Source organism: Perissodus microlepis, chromosome 7, assembly GCF_051167445.1.
Source record: "Perissodus microlepis isolate ML-2025 ecotype Zambia chromosome 7, ASM5116744v1, whole genome shotgun sequence".
NCBI lineage: Eukaryota > Metazoa > Chordata > Actinopteri > Cichliformes > Cichlidae > Perissodus > Perissodus microlepis.
Genome location: NC_140467.1, coordinates 15,148,550 through 15,154,549, shown reverse-complemented (window position 1 = coordinate 15,154,549; position 6,000 = coordinate 15,148,550). Strand labels below are relative to the sequence as shown.

General features: G+C 43.0%; 1 protein-coding gene across 1 annotated transcript in view; it reads left to right on the top strand.

The window, feature by feature from the left end:
* The first annotated feature begins 687 nt into the window (after positions 1–687).
* The window catches only part of tspan18b (tetraspanin 18b), a 35,620-nt gene continuing 30,307 nt past the window's right edge, over positions 688–6,000 (top strand). The window contains exon 1 of the mRNA XM_084933750.1: positions 688–1,037. The gene's annotated coding sequence lies outside the window, so the exon portion shown is untranslated. The remainder of the gene's footprint in view (positions 1,038–6,000) is intronic.

The following is a 6,000-nucleotide window of genomic DNA, read 5'->3' as shown; positions in this document are numbered from 1 at the left end:
CTTATTTTCAATACAGATAAGTGTGTAAATTATCTTTCCCACACCCAGTTTGCGTTTATATTTTATTTATTTTTAAACTATGAGACACAGAGAAGATTCCTTGCATTTCCCCCCTCCTATTTAAAGACTTAAACAATTAATTACCCATTAAAAATTATGATTTTCTTTAGATTGACTAGGCCTAATCAGTTATTGAACTCAGCAGCTCCAATTCTGAGTTCAATAAAGGTTGAATACAAATGAACAAAACCTAAGAATTTCGCTCAAATTTAAGTTTCTGTTCAATAATTAATTTAAAAGAGATCCAGAGTTCCCCAAAGTTTGGAAACCAGGTAGAAACAACTTAGTGGAGACAAAATCTAAGCAGGGGGTCGGTGTCTGGGGCCGTTATTACAGTTGATTACACTTGTGTTTGGTGGTATTTGAATGAATGTGTGACTAATGAACTTTTCAAGAACTGATTGATCGGTACTAGCTTAATTATTATTAAATATTAATTATTATTATTATTAAAATACTTGGGGGGAGGGCATATTTGGCGATATGTATTACACCACCCATCTGTTCTTACACCTAATTTTGACAGATTGACGCTTTCCATTAAGCTGGTAAACGCACGTTTCTGCTGCGTTTTGCCACACACGCACAAACAACACAGTGAGCGTAAACTCCAGGCGTGTATGTGGTCCGGAGTCTCCGCCCTCCGGAGCAGAGCAGGCAGCTGTATGAGCCGCTCAGCTTTCAGTGAGTTCAGAAAACTGTTTGCATACCAATCTTCCCCCAAACACTGCGTGCGGGTCTAAATTGGGATCGCCGATCTCGTAGTGGTGGATCTTTTTTCACAGTTGGACGCCGTTGGGCACGTTTCACTCCAGTGGACATCCCAGCCGATTCCGCCTTTCCTTTTTTTCTTTTCTTTTCTTTTTGGTTTTGTTTCACCTGAATACGTAGGTTGCAATCAGTAGTAGCAGCTCTCAGAAATAGGCTGTGAGTAGCAGCGAAAACAGCGTGTCACAGCCAGAGGTTTCGGCACTGAGGTAAGAAACTGCTCTTCAGAAGTGTCTCCAACTCAAATGTTACGCACCGAGGCAAAAGATTTAAAAGAGAGTTTCGTGACTGCCTCGTTGAACCGAGTCATTATTTTCAACAGCGTGTCTAATTGTCTAATGGGTGGTGTGAGGGGTGTTGTTGTGTGCGCACTGTTTGATTTCTGCAGAAGCTACTTTGTTGCGGAGAGTTTAATTTTCACATCAAACAAGGAGCAGAAACGAAATGCCTCGCAAGAAGTGACACGAGCAGGAGCGCGCTTGTTAATTGTTTAAGTCGTTTATTGGGTTGTTAAAACCTCTTTATCCACGGGTCAGATCTCTCTTTCGTCTTTTAGAGATGCAAAAATAAAAAAATAAAAAATGCATCGATGCATATCTACATTCTTTGAAAGTAGTTTAATCTTTTCATTTAATTGTGGGTTATAGTGTGAGAAACCTGACAGCAGGGGCAGTCCAGAGCGACGTCTGTCAGTCTCCAAGCTGGCTTTCTTCCCACGGGGGTCCAGCTAAAAAACGGGCAGGCTGTCTGCAGAGACGTATGGAGCCACCAAATGGATGTCTCTCATGGCGCTACCTTCGTTGTAGGGCAGGAGTTCACTGTCAGTTCGCGTTAATCAGAGGGATGCATCATCCAAAACCACCTCCTCCATGTTTCTGTCTGTCAGAGCTCCTCTGGACCAGACATGAAATACTCAGAGACTGAAAGGGCAAATCCAGCGCTCTTAGGAAAGTCCCGTACTTGTGGCTTTTCCTAGTAAACTTGGGCTGTTTTTGTTTTTAAACTGATAAGTTGGATAGAGTGAAAAGTTGACGTTCTAACTCACTCAGTAAGCAAGTGAGAAACTCAAAACATCTGTCACTGAGTGTAACAGCTGGGAATCGGGTTATAATCAGATTTTGCCCAAGGAGATTGGCTCCAAGGGACCCATTAACACGCTCACCGGTGTGTCCAGGTGAGCGTGGTCTGCTGGGCTCTCTCGCCTCAAGTTAAAGTCACTGCCGGGCCCACGTCTCCCCGAGGCTGGTACAGTGTGTCAGGAGAAAGCAGAATCATATCATGCCCCAGCAGCTTGGACAGACTGACAAATCAGCTTCTGTCTTGATAAATGAGCTGAGCTCCACTATACCGCTGCCTCATGTGAAGATTTCTCTCTCTCCGTCTCTCTTTCTGCTGCCTGCTCTTTGTTCCACCTTATTTATTTTCTTTTTTATCATTTTCTCCCCCCTACAAATCAGATGAATGTGAGCTGGTGGCTGGAGAAGAAGCACAGAAACTGGGAACAGAGGCGTGTTTGTTCACCATGTTGCGGATGAACATTTGCCTTGTCAAAAAAAAAAAAAAGACAGACAGAAAGAGGAGGAGGAGGAGGAAGGGGGGAAAAGAAACAGTAGTATTGATGCTTTTGGAGCAGCAGCCAACACGGATGACTAAACTCCGCCTGAAGCCTTTCTCTCCTCAGCTTGATTCACATGAGTGTTGGAAAATAGAAATTGTTTTTTTGCTCAGCGATGTTTCCAATACAAGTACAAATGTCAGCAATGGGCTTTGTAAACCTACAGTGTAATTTATACGGGGAATAAAGGTTAGCAGCAACAATTCAGACTCCGGAGGACAGCAATTAAATGGGAACATGTTTGAGTAGACTCAAGTCTCCAGCGTGCCCAGCTGATATTTATTTCACCTACAGACAGAGAACACCTGGTGTGAGACTTGCCACCGGTGATCAGTGCGCTCGTTTTAATAGTGCCTCTGATAATGTGTTGCTCTTAATCACACGTTTATGCGCCGGCGCTGAAGTGAACAGCAAAAACACATTAATAGGAGAGAGAAGGCGAGATGGAAAGAGGGAGAGGAAGTGTGGTGAGTTCACTGCTCCTGTGTCATTCAGTCCTTGGCAGAGATGGGGAAGTGTGAATTGTAGTGTATGGCAGCTCCCGCTGTGAAGACGGGGTGACTGACTTGATGCCGCCTGGCCTGACAGTGCATCGCTCATTAAAGGCCTGAAATTAATCAGTCTGTGGTTCCACATGGTTGGGTGCCTCTGATTTCTCTCCGTCCCCTCCTGTTTCACTCTTTCTCTCTTTCTTTTATATCAGCTGATGTGCATGCAAATGAGGGGGTGGGGAGGCTGGTCACCGACCCTGAGTTTACATTCCTGATTCACTATGCCTCACCATAACCTCCTTCCATCTTCTCTTTCTCTCTCCGTCTGTTGCATCTAATCTATTTTTCCTTCTTCATCTCGTTCCCATCCTTTCTCATCGTACCTTTCTTCGTTCTGCCCTTATACAGTTTGCAGTACACGTCTGTATATTGATGAGTTCAGAGCAGCGGAGGCACAGGGAAAATGAGGCTGGGTCATCACTCTACACTCGCTTTCCCCTGTATCAGCCTCACTACAGCAGCAGTGGTCCGTAGAGATCCTGGAACTAAATGGAGTATCTATTGGCTCAATGAGAAAATTGCTTTTTTCGATTGCTAGAGGACCCTTCATTTAATGTGTGTGATGCAGAGGCCCCGGCCTGTAATGGGTTCGGCATCTTTGTTGTCGAGAGACAGGAGAAAATGAAATTTGCTTTTCAGCTGGCAGAAATAATTTACTTTCTGAAAGGTGTATTTTTCATCAGCTGTTTAAAAGCAGCGAAGGTGCGTGTTGGTGTAGGGCCACGTCTGCGCTGAATGTCCAAACCGGCGTGTTTTGATGTTGTCTGCTGAGGGCAGTTTTTCCGCTAGAAGTTTGATCATAACACAGCTCTGCTAAAATATAAAGCCGAGGTGGAAAACTTTGCTCCTCCGTGAAAGCAAAACGCAGCAAAGCTCAGTAGAAAAATGAGCATACGAGGTCAGTGAAGCCCACTACTTCCTCTCGCTGAGGACGCCTGAAACTGTGGCAGGCCAAAACAAGCATGTTGAGATCACAAGTGTCTGATGAGACATTGTGGAGAGTGAAGAAGCAAGCACAAACAACAGCTCTTATCTTGTCCGGCGATGATGCGCGATAAATGGTACTTTCATCCACACTCCAATATGAATTTACACAATAACCTCCTCAGATGACGCTGCCCTTAATTAGAATAGGAAAAATGTTATTCTCTTTAAATGTGCCAGGCACAGCAACATTTAACCTTGTTCTTACTAGGTTATTTACATTCTTGATTGAACTATACTTAGCTTTTATAAGGAAGTGAACAGCTAATATGCACCATCTTTAGAAAGCCAAATCTTTATTGCAGTATTGACCAGCGGTATTGCACATTCTTGGGTTTTCTAGGGTTTAGCTACCCTCCCCATCATCTTCAACCTTCATCCGTTCACGCTTCCATTTTCTGTTTTGTTCTTGGGTATTAGTCGCTGGGGAAGCAGTCTAAGGCATATCCCTTTTAAATCACATTTTTCAATGTGCAAGATTCTCCAGTAGGATTGACTCAGTCCCTAAACTTCTGGAGTAGATGCTTTGAGATTCAAATTTGCTGTGCTGCTGTTGTTGCTTGGAGAGAAGTTTCTCTAGTGAAGTGTGTCATAATTGGGTGTTTTAACCTGAACCGTGATCCTGACCAAACAACTAGAGGAAAAAGGAAAGTGTAAAAATAATCATCTAGGCATTCAAACTCTTTGATTAACAACATCCATCTGGATCGAGGAAAGAGTTCGCATCAGGTATCAACAAATTTTGGTCAAGAGTGAGAAAGTGTTGTGTCAAAGCTGTAGCAGCAAGTAGACACAGTAAATTGTTTATACTGTAAATGTTGCCATTGCTTAAAAGAGACATGGAAATTGTTAAGCATTAGTATGGTTAAGCAAGTATTTTAAACGCTTGCATATCCTTCTAAGGGGACTTTATAATTTTATATTTGATGATTGTATGTGTTTATATGCTAATTCTGGATACCTCACGAGTGCAGTTGCATGTTAGAACAAAGGTGTGTGTAGTGGCGGCACTCCGTCTCTATTTCACTCTTCTGTACCACCTTTAGGAGTCAGTCCGGCAACATGCATTTGAAACGCGAGCAAGTCCAAGTACTTTTCTTGCAAAAAAGATGTTTATTGAAACTTTCATTTACATGGCAAGACTCGGTCAAAAAACTGTGTTGCTTCCAGCTTATCCGACTCCCCAACTACGTAATTACAGTGTGCCGGAAGCCCAAAATACTAAAAAGCGCATTAGAATGTCGCACTTCTATATTCTATACATTTAACAAACAGTATTTTGAAATCAACTAGAAATTATATTCTTAACATCAAACATGTATATTTCTCCTCTAATTATTTTACCAGTACCAATAAAATAAACCTTTAATTGGCTCTTACAGTGTGTTGGAAACACAACACACCTAAAAGGTTTTGCTACATCATAGTGCATATAAACTGTTTATTTGAGATGTATATTATAAATATTATAAAGTACCAAACAAAGTGAATATAAATTCAGTCTTAGCTTGCTGTCGAGTCATGTTTCTGCATGAACACACAATCGCGCACTCCTGTGTCCCCGGTGTGTCTCCATGTGCACCAGGAAGCAGAGAGTGACCTAAACATGGGGCAGTTGGCAGCTCCACACTTCGCTGAGAGCAGGAAGTTGAAGGGGCCTCTTCCGTTTTTATCAGGAGGAAGCAGGACGTCTGTTTGTGCTCAGCCCAAGAATTCTTTGTGCTTATCTAGCGTTCACCCTATTTCCCTCAATAATGGCTGTGCAGAGCAGGTAATGAGGTAAAAGGTATGTATGTGGCAAGCTGGCCTCAGCAGATAGCAGGCTCTCCAATAGGCTTATGGCTCTTAGTTGAGGGCACTCTCAGCCACGTTTCAGATTGTTCAAATATCTCAAAGTCTCCCCCCTGCTTCCCCTCACCAACCCCGCCCTCAAGCCATCTTTCCTTCTGCATAATGTTTTTCAGAATTAATAAACCGTTTCACTCAGGTGGCCATTAAAGGCTACTGGTGAGGAACCGCGAG